Raw genomic sequence first — 20,161 nt, 5'->3', positions numbered from 1 at the left:
AGAAGAAAGGACAAAAGATGAGCTGCTGTTCCCGCTCTCAGAGCTGGGGGTTAATTAATACTGAGACTGGAAAAAAAAAAAATTACTTTAACCTCTCTTATTTTGAAGCTATTTTATTCTTAAATCTTTTAGGAAATAAAATCTATATGAAGGAAAAAGAATGAAGGTTCAACTATTCCTTAAGTTTTCAATTCAGCTTTTTTCTACTATCGAAGTAAAATTACATTGTATGTTCTTAATGAAAATGACAGCTATGACACCCAACATTCAACAAAAGTGTTTCTACCTTTTGCTGTAATCATTCTATCTGTCCGTGTGTGTGTGTGTGTGTGTGTGTGTGTGTGTGTGTGTGTGTATGTGTGTGTCCACGTGTCCATCTGGAATGATGTCCCCCTATTGCTAACGGGAGATCTTTTCAAAGAGATTTGGAGCACTTTTTTTTTTCCCACCTCTGAATTCTCATAAAGCAAATGCGTCATTTTTAATAGAACAAGTTTTAATACAACAAGCCTGTTTGCCTGTTTTTAATAAGATCCAAGAAGCTAATACTGCAAGATGTTAAGAGCAATAGAAACATGGAATTTAAGCGGCAGGAATATTGAAATTTTTCCTTTTTGTCCATTTCAGATTTTTTTTTTTTTTTGATTTCTCAAAGGAAAAAAGAAATATACCAAGAGTCTAGAAGCTCCATGACATTGATTCTCATTCTGCATCCACACTAGTTAACTACCTAGATTTTCTTCAACTTTCCTGCAGGCAGGTTTGTCTGCAGTGTGGCCACGGTCACTGCTGGCCTCCAGATGGAAATCAATGATCACACCCACTTTTCAAGGTTTCCCCAACTTCTTTCTTCCCATAAGACCAGGTCAGGACCCGGGCAGAGGCCTCAGTTGGGGGAGGATTGGCCCCTGTCCCTGAATTCCAACTCTTGGGAGGTTTTCTCCTGCTTCCACCTGACTATGGAGGCAACAGGCCTTTTTCTCTAGGTCTAATCCCCTCCTTCTTCCCCATCGTCCCTCTGAACATTCTCTCATCCCGCCTCCTTCATAAGCTAAAGGGGCTCAAGAAGCTCTCTCTCAAAAGGGTCACCCCCACTGCAGGAGGGCTTGGCAACGGTGGCCTGGTTCATTAAGTCTACAAAGGAATCTAGGGCCCAAAGCTGACCTCTGACCAACGGTCTTCAATGCAGCTTTTTCCCTTAAAGACTGTTTTTGAGGGGGAATCAATAAAAAACCAGAACTGGGGGCTCCACGGTGCCCTCTTTAATAATTACACCTGCCCTTCCTACTTCCCAAGATAATGTATTGTAATATAGTTAGTAAAGATAATAAAGAAAACTTTAAAAATATGTAAGTACTGGAGTTTCTGTCGTGGCACAGAGGTTGCGGGTTCGATCCCTGGCCTTGCTCAGTGGACTAAGGATCCGGCACTGCCGTGAGCTCTGGTGTAGGTTGCAGACATGGCTTGGATCCTGTGTTGCTGTGGCTCTGGCTTAGGCCAGCAGCAAAAGCTTCGATTAGACCCCTAGCCTGGGAACCTCCATATGCCACAGGAGCAGCCCTAGAAAAGGCAAAAAGACACACACACACACACACAATATATATATATATATATGTACTATAATACTTATAGTATTATAAGTAGTATAATTATAATTACCACCATAATGTAAGTAGTTGTATTACTGGCAGACAAGGGAACCTCTAAACCAGACTCTTTACAACACTGTAGCTAATGGTTTCCACCTTCTTCAAAGCACACACCTTTCAGTTGGAGAGCCCAGGCTTGAAACCCGCCTTGACCATCTTCTACCTCCGACCTGAGCACGTTACGAAGCCTCACTGCCCTTCCATCTGTGGCGCACCAACAGCAAGGTGTTGCTGAAGGTGCTGTGAGCGTTAAATAGGATAACAAGTGAAGAACAACCCAGTTCACTGGGTAGTCTGTAAGTGTTAGTTCCTTTCTTTTGCTGTCACAAAAGCTTTTAAGAGTGCCTGTAACAAGAAACACCAAAATACACTTGAACTTCACCTCTTAAGTAGCTGAAATAAAATATGTGAAGAGGATAAGAGAGCGCCTACATGGCGTTCTCGTCGTGGCACAGAGGAAACGAATCTGACTAGGCACCATGAGGTTGCAGGTTCGCTCTCTGGCCTCGCGCAGTGGGTTAAGGATCCGGCATTGCCGTGAGCTGTGGTATAGGTCACAGATGTGGCTTGGATCCCAAGTTGCTGTGGCTGTGGCGTAGGCTGGTGACGACAACTCTGATTTGACCCCTAGCCTGGGAACCTCCATATGCCATGGGTGCCGCCCTAAAAAGACAAAAGACCTCCCCCCCAAAAAAAAAAAAGAGAGAGAGAGCCTACCTAATCTGAAAACTGGACTGCTTCCCAGCTGGTATCTTTAATTTGATTACAAAGAGCTGAATTTAGTGAATGCTTACTAACTGCCAGGCACTGGATTAGACACTTTTTATGTAACAATGCCATGAAGACTGACACTTATCCCCAGGTTGGAGAGAAGGAATCAAAATCCCCAGGTAGGAAAAGCAGTGGAATTCCTTTCACAGTAAACTCGGAAATCTAGGGAACACTGTCATCTTCAGAACCTACATCACCAAAATGAGTCGTTTTGGTGGCTGCTTTTGTCATGGGAAAACCCACACTAATGCTCCAGTAAGACCTCTTATTACACTTCCCATTCTATTTCTTAGAATTTAAACTGAAGACTGAAGGGAGCGCTCAGGCTCTTCTGGTTTTGTGGAAAATTACTAACAGTGCTGAAATTTAGAAAATTCAGCTTAAACATGTGTGCTGGAGTCACAGGGTACCATTTGCTTTTTTAAACCAGCCTTCAGCCTAAATATTACTTAATTTAAAACTGTCCACGATGTTGAAGACGGCTTCAATGTTCCTTCTACTCCTTCCCCTTTAATAGCTCTAAAATTTTCCAGAAAAAGTTTTTTAAGTCTCTACACACACACCCCCAAGATCCCTGCAGAGAGAGGCTGATGCATGTAAATTTTACCAAAGATACCCTTCTCTGGATAATTTTAACTTTTCCTAAAAATAAACATCCCACTCACCAACCTAGTGAGGGGGCAGTGGCTCAAGAATGCACTGTCATTGCAGATGGAGGATCAGTCATTGTGGGAAGTGAAACAGACTCAAGCAGCATCGGAACTGATGCAGCGACATCTGATTCCATCAAGCCATCTTTGAAACAGTAAGCATTTCATCAGCTGCTGGGAGACTGCACAGAGGCTAGCAGCACCACTTGATGACAATCAGAAATCCTGAAGCCACAGTGCAGCTTCTGTAGTTTTGCCCTGGGGTGGGGTAATGCAACAGAATGCTGAGTCAGAAGCAAATTTGCAGACTCATGGCTGCCTAGGGGCTTGTGGAAAGGCACTCAGTGTTTCAGAACTCAAGATGTAATGCCAGATTCAGACAGCTGAAGATCCTGACTTGGAATGTCAACTACAGAGAAGATACTCAGGTTCCTCAGAAAACTAATATAGAACTACCATGCAGTCCCACTCCTGGGCATATATCTAGACAAAATTACAAGTCAAAAAGATACATGCACCCCTATGTTCACAGCAGCACTATTCACAATAGCCAAGACGTGGAAACAACCTAAATGTCTATCAATGGATGAATGGATTAAGAAGATGTGGTGTGTATATACACAATGGAACACTACTCAGTCATAAAAAAGAATGAAATAATGCCATTTGTGGCAACATGGATGCAACTAGAGATTCTCACATTAAGTGAAGACAGAAAGAGAAAGACAAATACCACATGATATCACTTACATGCAAAATCTAAAATATGGCACAAATGAACCTATCTAAGGAACAGAAACAGATTCACAGACATGGAGAACAGACTTGTGGTTGCCAAGGAGGAGGGAGAGAGAGTGGGATAGACTGGGAGAGTTTAGGGTAGTAGATGCAAACTATTACATTTAGAATGGATATGCAGGAGTTCCCGTCGTGGCGCAGTGGTTAACGAATCCGACTAGGAACCATGAGGTTGCGGGTTCGGTCCCTGCCCTTGCTCAGTGGGTTAACGATCTGGCGTTGCCGTGAGCTGTGGTGTAGGTTGCAGATGCGGCTCGGATCCCAAGTTGCTGTGGCTCTGGCATAGGCTGGTGGCTACAGCTCCAATTCAACCCCTAGCCTGGGAACCTCCATATGCCTCGGGAACGGCCCAAGAAATAGCAACAACAACAACAACAACAACAATAAATTAAAAAAAAAAAAAAGAATGGATATGCAATGAAGTCCTACTGTATAGCACAGGGAACTATATCCAAGCTCCTGGGATAGACCATGATGGAAGATAATATAAGAAAGTGAATGTATATATATGTATGACTGTGTCACTTGGCTGTATAGCAGATTGGCACAACACTGTAAATCAACTATACTTTAATAAAAATTAAATACTATCAAAAAAAATAAAAAGAAATTTTATTAGAATGACATCCTCATGGATATTTTTCTGGATTGTGGCAATATTTTGGTTTGTCAGGACATATACACACCAAACGTGTGAACCACCTTCAAATGCCTCCACACACACACACACCAACAATAATGCAAGCTGCACACTGTAAGTAATCAAGATATTTCATCTCCGGTAACCAAGAGAATCTTCTCAAGGGTCAGATTATTCCAGCTGCATCTTGGATGCCCCAGAGGCCTCTGTACACTTGAAGTACTCATTATGTTCTGTAAGAAGCCTGTCTATGGAACTGCCAAGGAGAAACTTTAATAAAGTTTCTCGACCTTAAAATACGACTCTATAACTCCTAGGGTAGTCTGTGCCTTTGATCCTGACAACTGCCATGCCCAAGGGTGGGCAGGGGCAGAGACAGCCATGTACACATAAGTGTCTCTGCCTCTGCACCACAGTCATCAGGGCAAAGGTGAATGCCTCCCCAGATACATCTTCGGAAGTGTGCTTATTGGAGAAGAATGCACTTATAAATGCACTTGTGAAAGATGTCACTTGGCAGGTGAGGAACCGCTGTGATCTACAACACTTGGGGGAGAGCAGTGAGAGAGCCAGCAGAGGGAGGTAACAAAGAAAATGCAGAGAGAAGGGTCCACTTCTCAAAGAGAGGCCCATGGAGCTGCCACGGGAGGCCCAATGCTGTCCCCAGACCTTCCCGAAGCTCAAGCACAAAGCCGGATGCCGGTTCTCTGGGGCACTCCGCTCCCCTATCATAAAGCATCCTTTTCAGTTCCAGTACTTGACACAGGCACATTGTTTCTTGCTCCAAAGAGCCCTGATTAGCAGCAGCCCGATACAGTCCTTACTCTCTAAATAAGGCACTAGGTTCTCTTGAGTAATCTTCCAGATCCTCACCCCATAAGGATTCTCAGTTGTCTATGAAGGAGCAGGACGACCTCAGTGCTTTTCCATGTGCCTTGTGTTGTCTCCCTCCAGACCCCAGTTCAATTCTGTGCGGGACCTAATACATCAAACTCGGGGCAGGCATCTGGCACAGGCCCCCAGGGAAGGCAGCGCTCCCAGGGGACACTGTTGGAAACCGGAGCACCATGCTCTCGGGGGCCCCTGGCTCGGCCTAGGTACCCCACTCCCCAAAAAGGAGCAGCTTTACATGAGCCGCTCCACATGCTGGCCCAAAGAAGGAGGGACAAGAGGATGAGGACAAACGATCAAGTCACGACAAGGAAGCACACACACGCAAGACAGGCCACCAAGCAATGGCCACAGCCTGAACCCAAGGCTCCCTCCGTGAAGGCACATGCTTCCCGTCCTGGATGGAGGCCCCGGGAGGGAGGCGGAGGTAAGTTATGGTTGACAGCTCAGCGGTCAGACAGTGACACCCCAGAGAACACCCATGCCTCTGAATCAGCAGGCCGCAAAGACAAATAAACTGCTTTTCACTTTGCGATCTGGCTTATACATAGTGGTTAAGGGGGAAAGAAAGAGGAAGTGACCGAGGCAGTGGGCTGAGGTGTAGAGGCTCCAGTCCCCACCACCCAGGCCTGCTTGGCCCAGGACCCGGAGACCCTGTGGGCCTTCCTTTTCGGGTTAACCATGATCCTTATTTGACTACAAATGGGAAAAAAAAGGGGAGAGAGAGACAGACAGACAGACAGACTGACAGACAGACAGACTGACAGACAGACAGAAGGGAGGAGGAGAAAGCAAGGGAAGAAAGAAAAGGAAAAAGAAAAAAACTCCATATAGAGATGTTTAAGGATACATATCTAAAACGAAGAAAGAAAGGGGCATCTAGAGAGAGAACAGCTTTTAAAAGCAAACTCCAGAGTTATTGCCTGGGACTTATTCAGTGACATTAATAACATTAAGGCTCTGACCATATTTGCATAACTATATTATATGACCTTTCAACATCACTTGAGACAGAAGAATGTCTTCTTCAGAATCATGAGCTTCTGTAAGAAGCACCTTCGGACATTGCTTACATAAGTCTTCATTTACTTGACAAGGTACAATGTTGTTAAGGGCAACAGATCATTCGCAAAAATTCTTTAAAAGAATGAATAGGAATTCTGGTAGCTTTAAAAAATTGCAAAATAAGCTGCTTCATGAAACACCCTGGAAGAAAAAAGTTAATCACAATAATTAATATCTGTTGTCATGATGATTATTACTGACATAATGTCTAATGTTTATTAAAATGGTTACCTTTGCTAAGCGCCTAATATGCACCATTTCGTTTAACTCTCATAATAACACTATGGTAAAAATAGTACAATTAGGAGTTCCCACTGTGGCGCAATGGGTTAAGGACCTGGTGTTGTCTCTGTAGCAGCATGGGTCACTGCTAAGGCACAGGTTTGATCTCTGCCCTGACACAGTGAGTTAAGGATCCCACATTGCTGCAGCCATGGCATAGGTCACAGCTGTGACTCAGATTCAATCCCTGGCCCGGAAACTTCCATATGCCAAAAGTGCAGAAAAAAATAAAAATGAAAAAAAATAATAAATTAAAAAAACATAGTGCAATTAGTGCAGGAGATGCTAATGCTGCTGGTCCAGGGAACACAGTTGGAGAAGCAGTGCCTTAGAGAATAATGGAGTCTGTCTTTTCTCTTCCTCCCCTTTGTCTCTGAGCTTCATTCCGGGCCCGGTTAGGATGGCAGCAGAAGCACATGTTCCAGCCTTACACACTAGCGCTGATGCAGAGGCCAGGATCCACGGCCGGCTCAAACTGCCAGACTGAATGCTGGCCACCCCACATGGCTTTTTCTTTCTTCCAGACAAAAGATACCAAAATGCCAAATAAGTAAACTGTTCACAGATCAAAATGGATTTTCAAAATACTTATTTTTAAGCATGCTTTCTAAATAACAACAATGTTCTAGGAATAATTTATAATTATAGAAATTTATAATTTTTTCTGGTTTCAGAAAAATATCTGTGCACTGGCAAAACATGATTAAATACTTAATCATCTTTATATCAGAATTAAGCAAGATGAAGTACAATTAATGTCTTCAACTACTATTGACTTTGAAAAGGCCCATATCAGGTAACAAAGTGAAAGAAGAAAAATGCTAATGACACTTTCTAAGTGATGACTCTATGGACAATTATCCCAGAAGGGAGTTTTTATTAGCACGATTTAATTAACCCATGTTAACAGGTAGGTACAAAAAGCTCAGAAAGACTTAAAAAAAAAAGCTCATCACCTCCCAAAGTGCAGGTCAATGTTAAGCCCTTGATTCAAACCCAGGCCTTTCTGCCTCCAAAGCCCAAATTCTTTGCACTATACCACACATCAAAACTCCCTCTAATAAAAATTTATGGAATTATAAAAACATAGTGCTAGACAGGTCCTGAGAGACTTGCTAATTCAACACCTCATTTGATAGAAAACATTTAAGAGATAAGAATAGACACGGTGGGGTTCCCTTGGTGGCTCAGCCGTAATGAACCCGACTAGTATCCATGAGGATGCAGGTTCAATCCCTGGCCTCGCTCAGTGGGTTAAGGATCTAGCGTTGCCGTGAGCTGTGGTGTAGGTCACAGACACAGCTCAGATCTGGTGTGTAGGCCAGGTGCTACAGCTCCAATTCAACCCCTAGCCTGGGAACTTCCATATGCTGTGGGCATGGCCCTAAAAAGAAAACAGCAAAAAAACAAGAATAGATGTGGTAACACGCCCTCACAGATGGTCCCCACAATCGCTCCCTTCCTTCGTACAAGCACACTGCTCTTCCCTCCTGACCTTGTGATGTGCTGACCAACAGAATATAGTGGAAGAAAGAGTCTTCCAATCCAGATGAAACCCTTAGGAAGCCTAGCAGCTTCCACCGTCATGTTCTCCAAGAAACTGATGCCAAGCTGTTAAGGGAGCTCAAGCTAGACTAGTGAAGGACAAGATGCCTTGTGAAGAGAGAGAGGCATCGTGGAGGAGGACCCAAAATGGCGCAAAGCCTTCTGGAGCTTTCCAGCCCAGTCCGTATCTGAAGGCACCCAAGTGAGTGACCCAGTCAATGTCATGTAAAGCAGAAAAACAGCCCAGTTAGATTTCTGACCCAAGGAATTATGACAGGTTGGGGGCTGGCTGGTGACATAGCTACAGATAACTGAAGTTAACTGACCTGTCCATAATCAAGAATCAGTAGTAAGGGCTGAAACATAAGCCCCCTGACTTCTAGCTCAGCCACCTGGCACTACAGCCCACCTTGTAAACTGACACACAAAGAGAGCACCCCAAGGACTAGTGACCTATGGCTTTACCACGACATCCCATAAAGAAACAGATTCGAACAAAACTACTGTACTTATTTGCTCACAATTCAGCTCTGCAGGAAAGTCTCTGTGTTTCCCTCACCTATTGCTGTTTAAATTCTTTTTCTTCTTTTTAGGGCCTCACCTGTGGCCTATGGATGTTCCCAGGCCAGGGGTCAAACTGGACCCACAGCAGAGGCCTATGCCCCAGCCACAGTGGATCTGAACTGTATCTGTGACCTATGCAGCAAAGCTGGATCCTTAATCCACTGAGCAAGGCCAGGGATGGAACCCACATCCTCATGGACACTAAATGTCAGGTTCTTAACCTGCTCAGCCACAATGGGAACGCCTGCTGCTTAAATCCTGACGCATTAATTTCTCATGACAAAGCTCCAAGGATAGGGACAGGCAATTATCACCCTTGTCTGTGTCTCTGGGGCCCACCCCAGGGTCTTGACTGTCAGGGATAAATGAAGATTTACTAACTGACATGTGAAAAGAATTAGACTAGTCTTCACTCCAAAGAATTACGAGACTAAGAACAAATAAGACACCCAGGTCAAGTCCCTCTAATACTATACAGAATGTCACTGTGAAATAATTACCGAGGGCCCATGACATGCATAAAGTGTTCTTTTCCCAAACACTCTGACAGCACTGTCTTTTATTATTACTCCGATACCCACAAGAAACTCCCTCAAACAGGGGAATAACAGCACTATCCCACAGTTGAAGAAATGGGCGCTCAGGAAGGTAACACAAGCACAAGTGAAGCCCAGTCACAGGTGAAGCCACAATGGGAAAGCAGGAAGCTTTATTAAAAGCCTGATGCTCATTTGACCTTCTAGAACCCTTTCCTCAAAAACCTGAGGATCTATGATGAAAGAACCTAGAGTAACAGGAATAGAACATACAGAACCACAGAAACTTAGGATGAGACATGATGATCTCAGTATGATCCAGAATATATGGTGAATTTTTTCAGGTCATGAGAACTGGGGCACTAGACCTGTCACACGCCTTGCCAGCATCAATATGACACTACGTCTCTGTGAAACAAACAGCATGACATTCTTTCTCACCTCAGATCACCCTTGCAAAATATAGAGGGAACACTTCCAAACTCCTACAAAGCCAGCATTACCTTGATAACAAAACTGCTGGGCAGGGTCACTAAAAAACTCATTTGTGGAGTTCCCACTGTCGAACAGTGGGTTAAGGATTCAGCATAGTCGCAGCTGTGGCATAGGCTGCAGAGGCAGCTCGGATTCAATCCCTGGCCTGGGAATTTCCATATGCTGGGGGTGCAGCCAAAAAACCCCCCTGCAAAAAAAAGTCTTATTCATTACTTGATGTCTGTAATGGTCCTAAAATCAGAATGATATTGTCACATGCTACTCACATGTGACACAAAGTGACACGTGCAATGGCCTGGTTTCCTATATTACGTAATCACGGGTACTCCAAGAGGCTCTTCTCAGAGAAGCATGGAAAAGGATAAGACTAAGTGCACACTGTGCATCTTTACATCATGTCACTAACGGCTGGATGGTTGTACATATGCAATGACTCTTCCGGGAAATGTCATTTCCATGCCCCCCACTCCAGAGTTCTGAGACACAAGGACACTCTGTCAGTCCCACCCCATCTCCCACTTCCTCTGTCCTGCATCCCCAAAACTCACAGCAACATTAACAACAAGAAAAGGCGAGCAGGAAGAGCAGTTAAACGGAATGACACAGTGACTTCAAGGACTCTGCCCCACTGGAAATCCTCCAGTCTTTACTGCCAAGACCAGGGCTGAGCTGGGGTCCCAAAGCCTTCCAAGGGCCACAGGGATCCTCCCTCTCAGCCCTCACTGCTGCCTCAGGGATGCATGTTGTTGGCGGGGGCGGGGGCGGGGGGGTGGGGGAAAGAGCACACCAAAGGCAGTCTTGTGTCACCGAACGCTTTCTCCAAGGCCACTGTGGATTGTCTGGGTGGTTCTGTTTTCTACTGCTGTGGTGTTTCTTGGTGAGGAGAACTGTGAGAAGAGATGAAAAACATCCACAGGCCTAACAGGCGAAGTGTGAGGCCATCTACTCCCAGGCAAACAAAGGCGGGGCAAACAAACGCGGGCATGCAGGATGTCACGCTAACTCAGGAAGGAGCCAGCGATTTTAGAAGACCTTAGCTGCTGCACTTCTTGGATCATGATGTCTGCCCAGTTACTTTACAAAACGCAGAACAAGGATGCCCTCTACAGCCCTCACCAAGAATCCAGGGAACTTAGTGAGTTCTTGTGTCCCAGAGATCCTGAATCTACTTTCCAACTCAGAATTATTTTTACGCTAGCATAAGTTAATAACATACATATATGCTTTGTATGGATGTTGAAAAAAAATTAAAGTCTCATGGTCTGACACTAATTAAAATAAGATATAGCAGGAGTTACTGTTGCGGCTCAGTGGTAATGAACCCCACTAGTATCCATGAGAATGAGGGTTTGATTCCTGGCCTCACTCAGTGGGTTAAGGGTCCCACATCGCCATGAGCTGTGGTGGAGATCGCAGATGAGGCTCAGATCTGGTATTGCTGTGGCTGTGGTGTACACTGGTGGCTGCAGCTTCAGGTGGACCCCTAGCCTGGGAACTTCCATACACCTTGGGTGTGGCCCTAAAAAGACAAAAAAAAAAAAAAAAAGATATAATGATGTCCAAAGAATTATATCATCATTATACCAAAATAATTTACTTTCCTGAAGGCCATATAGAAGCAAAGTCTATACATTGCCATTTTGGCTATTGAAAAGGCTATTTTCAAAAGAATTACTTAAAATATTTTCCCCTGTGATCTCCTAACAGGGGCAACAAGTTGAGATCAAACGTTTTTAAGAAACATACCACAAGTTGAAGATTACAATATCCCTTTCTGGGACTGAAAAAAGGCCCGTAAGAAATAACTCTAAGTTTGAATGATTTCCCTGCTGCCCACGAGCCACGAGGAAAGAAACCTCTCATCTTTGTAATAGGGCAAGTGAAGGATCCTAGGTGCCTTGGAGATGCTCCAGGTTACTCCAGGCAAATACAAAAGAAGCAGAGCACAGGTCCTGCTTCTTGGAAATGTGACTGGGAAGAGTGATGGTATAAAAGCATGGATGGCTATAGACATGAACAATGGAGAATACACATAATACATGGCAACAGAAGCTGCATATCGCAGTCAAAGGAACAATGAGAGGGTCAGCAATGCAGGAAAAGTTTAGCTTCTGTGTGAAAAGAAAAGTGACCTTTGGTCAAGCCTGGGGAAAGCTGAAGGGAAGAAAAGGTGAGAGAGAACAAATAGGAAGAGAGAAAGACCCCAGGCCATCTCACTGTGGGAAAAGCAAATGCATCAGTTTCATAGCAGTAGGTGGGCCAGGGTCCTAAGTTTCAAGATGAAAACATGGGTCACACTTAAAGGGGATGTGGAGAACAGTTTTCGGGGTGCCTTAAATTTGGCTGGAGAGTTTAGAGTAGATCTGAAGAAACAAAAATTCTGATCAGATAAGAAGGAAGTGACATGATCAAAATGATGTTAAGGAGTTCCTGTCGTGGTTCAGCAGAAACCAATCTGACTAGTATCTATGAAGATGCAGGTTTGATCCCTGGCCTCGCTCTGTGGGTGAAGGATCCGGCGCTGCCGTGAGCTATGGTGTAGGTCAAAGATGTGGCTCAGATTCCATGTTGCTGTTGCTGTGGCTGTGACGAAGGCTGGCAGCTGAAACTCCAATGTGACCCCTAGCCTGGGAACCCCCATATGCCTCGAGTGCAGCCCTAAAAAGACAAAAGAAAGCAAAAAGAAAATGATGTTAAGAAAAGCATCATCCTGGCACTTGTATAGACACACTGGAATGCCAGGACAAGAAAGCCATAAAGGTCATCCACAGAGTCGTGCAGAAATATAAACAACAAGGATAATAAAGGCTGATATTTATTTATTTACTTATTTATTTATTTTTGTCTTTTGAGGGCCGCACCCACAGGATATGGAGGTTCCCAGGCTAGGGGTCGAATCAGAGCTGTAGCCACCAGCCTACGCCACAGCAACACAGGATCGGAGCCACGTCTGCAACTAACACCACAGCTCACGGTAATGCCAGATCTTTAACCCACTGAGCGAGGCCAGGGATTGAACCTGCAACCTCATGGTTCCTAGTCAGGTTTGTTAACCACTGACCCACAACAGGAATGCCATAAAGGCTGAATTTATAAGAAAAGGAAAGAGAAGATTCGAGTCCACTGAGGATGGATGCATTATACAGATGACTGTGAACGAAGGATAGGGACAGCATCACGGGCAAGCCCAGGACGTGTGAGGGTAATGTCAGGGACATTCAAAGCAAAAACCGCTTTAGAAGAAAATGTGATAAACTGAATTTTTTTTTTTTCATTGCTGTACTGCAGCATATGGAAGTTCCGGAGCTAGAGGTCAAACCACAGCTGCAGCTGCCGGCCTACGCCACAGCCACAGCAGCAATGGAGCCGAGCTGCATCTGAGACCCAGGTCGCAGCTTGCAGCAACACCAGATCCTTTAACCCACTGAGCGAACCCTCATCCTCAGAGACAATGTCAGGTCCTTAACCTGCTGAGCCACAAAGGGAACTCCAGATAAACTGAATACTTAATGTGGAGTTCTGGGGATCATTTTAAGCAGAGACTTCATGGAGGCAGGTGGAAAGTTTTAACTGAAAAGAGGGTGAGGAGAAGCCAGGGCTGTACTTAAACACTTCCTAATCATCCCCAAAATGAACAGATGAGCTGATACACATGGGAAAGGATTGTGGAAACACAGCCCAGAAAATTGAGTGTCTGGCCAGAAAGGTGGAGAAAACACTTGGAAAAGGAAGTTTTAGGTCCAACAAGAACTTTGTTTCAAAGTCATCAACACTCAGAACAAGCACTCTCAACTAGAGTGAGAAGGTCCCTGAAAGCTTTAAGCCTGAGGCAGAATTAATTGGGAAACTGTTGATAAACTTTTTATAATTTTTTTCCAATTCTATCAAGTACTCAGCACACATTTAGTTGAATAGCTCCCAGCATAAGCAATATAACAGAAGAGAAAACATGCAGTGGAAGAAGGACAGCAGTGACTTTAACTGGAGTGTCATCCATCCCTAGGCAAACTCAGAGGGATCCTGTATGTCTTCCAAACTTCAGGCTCACCCAACAAATAGAATTTAAAAGGAACTGGAAGATGAAGGGTCAAGCACCAGCAGAAGAAATACAGACGTACGTCTTTTACCTTGAAAAGTCACATAAAGACAAGTGCCTTTGTAAAAATATTCTCAAGGATAAAGGTTGCACACTTTTCCTTAAGATTTATTTCTTGTAAAGGATGTTGTCATTCAAAACTTTTGCGATCTATTTTGTTAGGATACTTCAGTTTCATTTTTTCTTAAAATTTAGTAGAGAGTCATTAACTAGAACTCACTGATAAGCAAAGTAGTTGCATAAATCTTTTTTTCCATACACATTTGCCAATGCATCTATTTCCAAATGAGTACTGAGGACAAAGTACCACATTCTCCTTTAGGTAACAGAAAAACCTAGGACACAGAATTGAAGGTATTCACTGAGGCAAACTAGCAAGACAAAAAGCCATTTGCTATTTAACTTTCTTTCTCTGGAAGTTCAAAGAGTTGCTCTTCACTTTTACTTTGACTATGAAGGGGAAATTACTGTCAATTCTTGGGCATATTTCTCTTTTTGTGGTTGTTCTAAGGAATGCAGAGGCTAAGGTTAACTGAACTTCAGAGAAGAACATAAAACTATAATTGCTACAAAGGAGTGGAAAGAAAAACAGAGATAGTAGAGACGATTTTTTTTTTTTAATGTAAAAATCTCTCCTCTCCTTGTTAACACTAATAAAATCTTCAATCTGTTACTTGAGATTTAGAAAATAACTCAGTCTTCCTCCCCCAGAGTCCGGTGAACTGCTGGAATAAAAAGTGGACAACCATCAACAGCACAAGGGAAAGCTTTGGGTCTCCTGGAGTGAGTGGGAAGGAGGAGGTCATTACACACTCCCAGTGGAAGAAGACAAAGCCAGATCCACATTCCAGGGAAATCTGGCAGTCCGACTTTTTCCTTAAATACAGACTGGCCTGTCACTAAGCCAGGCGCTGCAATCTTCCCAGGCTGCCACTGCTAGGGAAGCCAGGAATCCTTTCTAATTAATCAAGCCCTCCCAACAAAAATTTTCCCACCCACAATAAAGTGGGCTGGGGGAGGGGGGGCCAGGAGAGGAAGCAGTAGAGCAAGTCTGGTAGCCCCAAGAATTCTAGACTTTAGTGTAATACCTAACTAATCCCAAGAAAACAGATGCAGGAAGCAGAGGAAATGATTTACAGAGACAGAGACAGACAATGAAGTAGGAACCATTCACAGTACTGCTTTGCCGGAGCCCAAGTTGAACATTTATAATCATAAGATGTAATTATAATTGAATGGCTTTGAGACCTGGCAACATGCCCTAGTTTTTAGAATACCTGTAAAGCAGGCGATGGACCCATAAACTTTTGGCAGGTAGATATCATGCATATTAATTTGACACTTTTAACAATAATTTATTATTCAAATGTATTTTCTTTTTACTAAGCACTGTGTTTTAATAGATAAGAGTCCATGATTAATACATTATATGTCCACGTCTATTTCTTGCTTCCACTTGCAAAGGAAGCCTTGATCTTGCTAATCTGCCCAGCCCTTGCAGTCAATTTAACCTAAGGTAATTTCATCTAAAGCTTACAAACTCCAAGGAGGCAGGAGCACAGAAGGATACACTGTTAGACCTATGCTATCCAACTCAGTTGCTACTGCCCATGTGTGCCTGCTGAAAACTGGAAGCATGGCCAGTAGGAACTGAGATGTGCTTTAAGAGAGGTATTTATATACCTAAATCAGCTGCATATATAATATATACACATGCATATGTATATATGTAAATATTTCAGACTTTGTAGGCATATTTGGAAACAACCTAAATGCCCATTAACAGATGAATGGACAAGGTCTTTGTTGCAACTATTCAGCTCTGACACTGTAGCACAACAGCACCCAGAGACAATATGTAAACAAATGGGAGCGTCTGTGTTCCAATAAAACTTTCTTTACAAAAACAAGCAGCTCATCTGTGAGACGTAATTTGCTGACCCCTGGTCCCTAAAGAATTTACATACAATTATGAAGGTTCTAAAATACTATGGTGGGTGCAGAGCTAGAATTAAGATCACTGAAGAGCCCCTGGGAGATGTGTGTCCACTGCCACTGCTACTGTCGACTGAGCATGTAGTCACTAGACTATAGGACACAGCTTCTTGCCCTGAGCTGTAGTGGCACAGAAGTCAAGAGACCCTGAAAGCTGTGGTCCCAAGGACATTCTCCTCTCATATACCACTGCCATTTCCTGCAACTCTGGCCTAGAAGGCAGTTAGAAGAAAGGGTTCATGGCCAGGGTCACAGCAGTTTGTTTTGCTTTGTTTTGTTTAAAGCACTCTTCTATGCAGGAAGGTCAGAAGACTTTCCTTCATTTCAATAAGAGTAATTTGTTTGCACAGATAATTAATACCATTTCAAAGAAGTCTCAGAATAAACAACTGAGATGCAAGTAGCAAATAATTTGGTATTCATCTGGTTTTCTGTTACTTTGGAAAGCTAGCTCTATCCAAGTATTTTTCCTTTTTCTTTTTCTTTTTTTCGTCCTTTTGCCTTTTCTAGGGCCACTCCCTCGGCATATGGAGGTTCCCAGGCTAGGGGTCCAGTTGGAGCTGTGGCCACCGGCCTACACCAGAGCCACAGCAACGAGGAATCCGAGCCGCGTCTGCGGCCTACACCACAGCTCACGGCAACACCAGATCCTTAACCCACTGAGTAAGGCCAGGGATCGAACCTGCAACTTCATGGTTCCTAGTCAGATTCGTTAATCACTGCACCACGACGGCAACTCCATATCCAAGTATTTTTCAACCCAGATGTTCAAAAGTAAGTGCATCTATATGAAATTTCATAAGTTAATTCCTTTTAACTTTTATTTGTTAATTTGATTTTTTATCATGGTAATCCACATATAATCCACATGGTAATCCACAGATTAAAATGATATATCAAAAACAGACCTCTTCTAACCCATCCTGCCTCCATTCTGCCTCCATTCCCACCTCCTTTTTGCTCTGAGGATGGAACATTAACCAAAACAGATAGAAGAAAGATGCTAAACACCAATAATAAAATGATCATTAAAAAATTTCCAAATACTTAGAAACTATACAATATACATCTGAATAACCCATTAATCAAAAATGAAACATAATGAAAATTAGAAAATATTTTGATTTGATAGAACTACCATATGACCCAGCAATCCCACTCTTGGGCATATATCCAGACAAAACTTTCACTGAAAAAGATACATGCACCTGTATGCTCACTGTAGCACTATTCACAATAGCAAAAATATGGAAACAACCTAAATGCCCATTGACAGATGAATGGATTAAGAATATATGCTATATATATACATATACATATATATATATATATATATATATATATATATATATAATGGAATACTACTCAGCCATAAAAAAGAACAAAACAATGCCATTTGCAGCAACATGGATTGAACTAGAGACTCTTATACTAAGTGAAGTAAGTCAGAAAGAGAAAGGCAAATACCGTATGATTTCATTTATATGTGGAACCTAATATACGACACAAATGAACCTTTCTACAGAAAAGAAACGCATACACTTGGAGAACAGACGTGGTTGCTGGTAGGAGGGGAGATAAACTGGGAGTTTGGGGTTAATAGATGCAAACTATTGCATTTGGAATGGATAAGCAATGAGATCCTGCTGTATAGCACAGGAAACTATATCTAGTCACTTGTGATGGAGCATGATGGAGGATAATGTGAGAAATATATATATATATATATATACACACACACACACATACCAATAGGTCACTTTGCTGTACAACAGAAATTGACAGAACACTGTAAATCAACTATAATGGAAAAAATAAAAACCTAAAAAAAACTTTTGAATGAAAGCAAAATTCCTACTTTAGCCACATTTCTATCAAAACAAAAGGATACAATTAAAGTAGGTGCTTAGAGAGAAATTTATAGCTTTAAGTGTACATGCTAGAACAGAAGAAAGGTTCACAATCAGTGATTTAAGCTTCCACCTTAAGAAGCTAGAAAAAGGAGTTCTTTTCTTGCACAATGGGTTGAAGATCCGGCATTGTCACTGCAGGGGCTTGGGTCACTGCTGTGACATGGGTTTGATCCCTGGCCTGGGAAAATTCCCCATCCCATGTGTGTGGCCAAAAAAAAAAAAAAAAAAGAAGCTAGAAAAAGAAGAGTAAATTTGCTCAAAGATTGTAGAAGGAAGGAAATTATAACAATAATAGGGAGTTCCCTGGTGGCCTAGTGCTTAAGGACTTGGTACCTTTACCACTGTGGCCTGGGTTCAACACTTGGTCTGAGAACTGAGATCCCACATTAAGCTACCACATACTGTGGCCAAAAACAAACAAAAAGAAAAGAAAAGAAAGAAGAAAGTAAACAAGTATGCTACAGGGGAAAAAAAAAAATCAAAGCCAGAAGTTGGTTCTCTGAAAAGACTAATAAAATTAATTAATATTTAATATTTAATTAATATTTAATATTTATCAATATCATTCCTTTGGAAATGCAAATCCAAGCCACAGGAGATATCACCTCACATCTGTTAGAATAGCTATTACCAAAAAGACAAGAGATAAATGCTGGTGAGAATGTGGAGATAAAGGAACCCTGGTGTCTGGCTGGTGGGAATGGAATAGGTGCAGCCATTATTGAAAACAGTATGAAGATGCCTCAAAACTTTAAAAACCGAACTATCATAGGATCCAGCAACCCCACTTCTGGGAATATATATGAAGGGTATGAAATCACTATCTTAAAGAGATATCTGCACTCCCAAGCTCACTGCAGCATTATTCACAATAGCCAAGATATGGAAACAACCCATGTCCATTGACAGATGAATGAAGAAAATATGGTATATGCATACAATGGAATATTATTCAGCCATCAAAAAGAAGGAAGTTCTGCCATTTGCAATAACACAGACAGACCTTGAGGATATGATGCTAAGCGGAGTAACTCAGAGAAAGACAAATACTATATGATTTCACTTATACATGGAATCTTAAAACACCAAATTCATAGCAACAGAGTAGAATGGTGGTTGCCAGGGACTGAGGGATGGGGTAAATGGGTTGATGCAGGTTGAGGGTGAAAACTTTCAGTTACAAGGGGAGTACGTTCTGGGAAGCTAATGTACAGCATGGTAACCAACTTAATGACACTGTACTGTGAACTTGAGAGTGAAGCTTTAATGCTCTCATCATAAGAACAACAAAACAGTAATTACGTGAAGTGAAGGATACGTTAACTAAACTTATTGTGGTCAATGTTTTGTAGCTTATACATTTATCAAATCACCACACGGTACACCTTAAACTTACACACTGTTGTATGTCATATATATTTTAATAAAGCTGGGGGGAAAAAAATCACCCCTTTGGAACATTCAACTCTGGCTGTCAGAGTATTTGGAAGCCAGGATAGCTGAGAGCTGGTACCTTCATGCCAAAAAAGGGTAGGAGAGAGGGAGGAATTAGGAATAAACTCATTCTGTCCCTTTCCTCAGCTGTTGCTAAGGTGCTCCGTCCTTCCGAGAAAGTTAAGGTCACGTTGGAGTGAGGCCCCCACTTCATCCGGCTACTAGCACCATGCCTGGCAGCACCATCCTAGCATTCATCAGCACCATGGCCTCCATCTCAGAGCTTTCCTGCATCTATTCTGCCCTCATCCTGCACGATGATGAAGTGATGGTCACAGGGGATAAGATCAAGTCCCTCATTCATACAGCAAGTGTAAATCATGAGCCTTTCTGGCCAGGCTTGTTTGCAAAGGCTCTGGCCAGTGTCAACATCAGGAGCCTCATCTGCGATGTGGGGGCTTGGTGGACCTGCCCCAGCAGCAGGTCCTGCCCTATCCAACTGCTGCCCCAGCTGAGAAGAAAGCTGAAGCAAAGAAAGAAGTCTAATGATGATACGGGCTTTGGTTTTTTTGGCTAAACTTCTATAACACATTCAATAAGAAAAGCTGAGCTCTTGGAAAAAAAAAAAAAGGAATAAACTAATTCTAGCTAAGTCCAGAGTTGCAAAGAACTTCAGCTTTCAGTTCTTCCTATCAACTTAGCGCATAATACCAAGCTTGACACAGAAATAAGGACTCAATTTGTAGATATCCTCATATAATACTCTTGGGTTCATAGGGGTACGTTTGTCCACAATTTCTTGGTCCAGAAGCCTATTCAATAGAGCTTCTCCTTCAT

General features: G+C 42.8%; 1 protein-coding gene and 1 pseudogene across 1 annotated transcript in view; one reads left to right on the top strand and one right to left on the bottom strand.

Annotated features, from left to right (window-relative positions):
• SLX4IP (SLX4 interacting protein) overlaps nucleotides 1-20,161 on the bottom strand; it is a 214,406-nt gene that overhangs the window by 162,246 nt on the left and 31,999 nt on the right.
• LOC100620883 lies at nucleotides 19,329-19,954 on the top strand (annotated as a pseudogene).

The sequence above is a fragment of the Sus scrofa genome, chromosome 17, assembly GCF_000003025.6.
Source record: "Sus scrofa isolate TJ Tabasco breed Duroc chromosome 17, Sscrofa11.1, whole genome shotgun sequence".
In the NCBI taxonomy this organism is placed as follows: domain Eukaryota; kingdom Metazoa; phylum Chordata; class Mammalia; order Artiodactyla; family Suidae; genus Sus; species Sus scrofa.
Note: the sequence above shows the minus strand (reverse complement) of the source record. Positions and strands in the feature narration are given on the sequence as shown.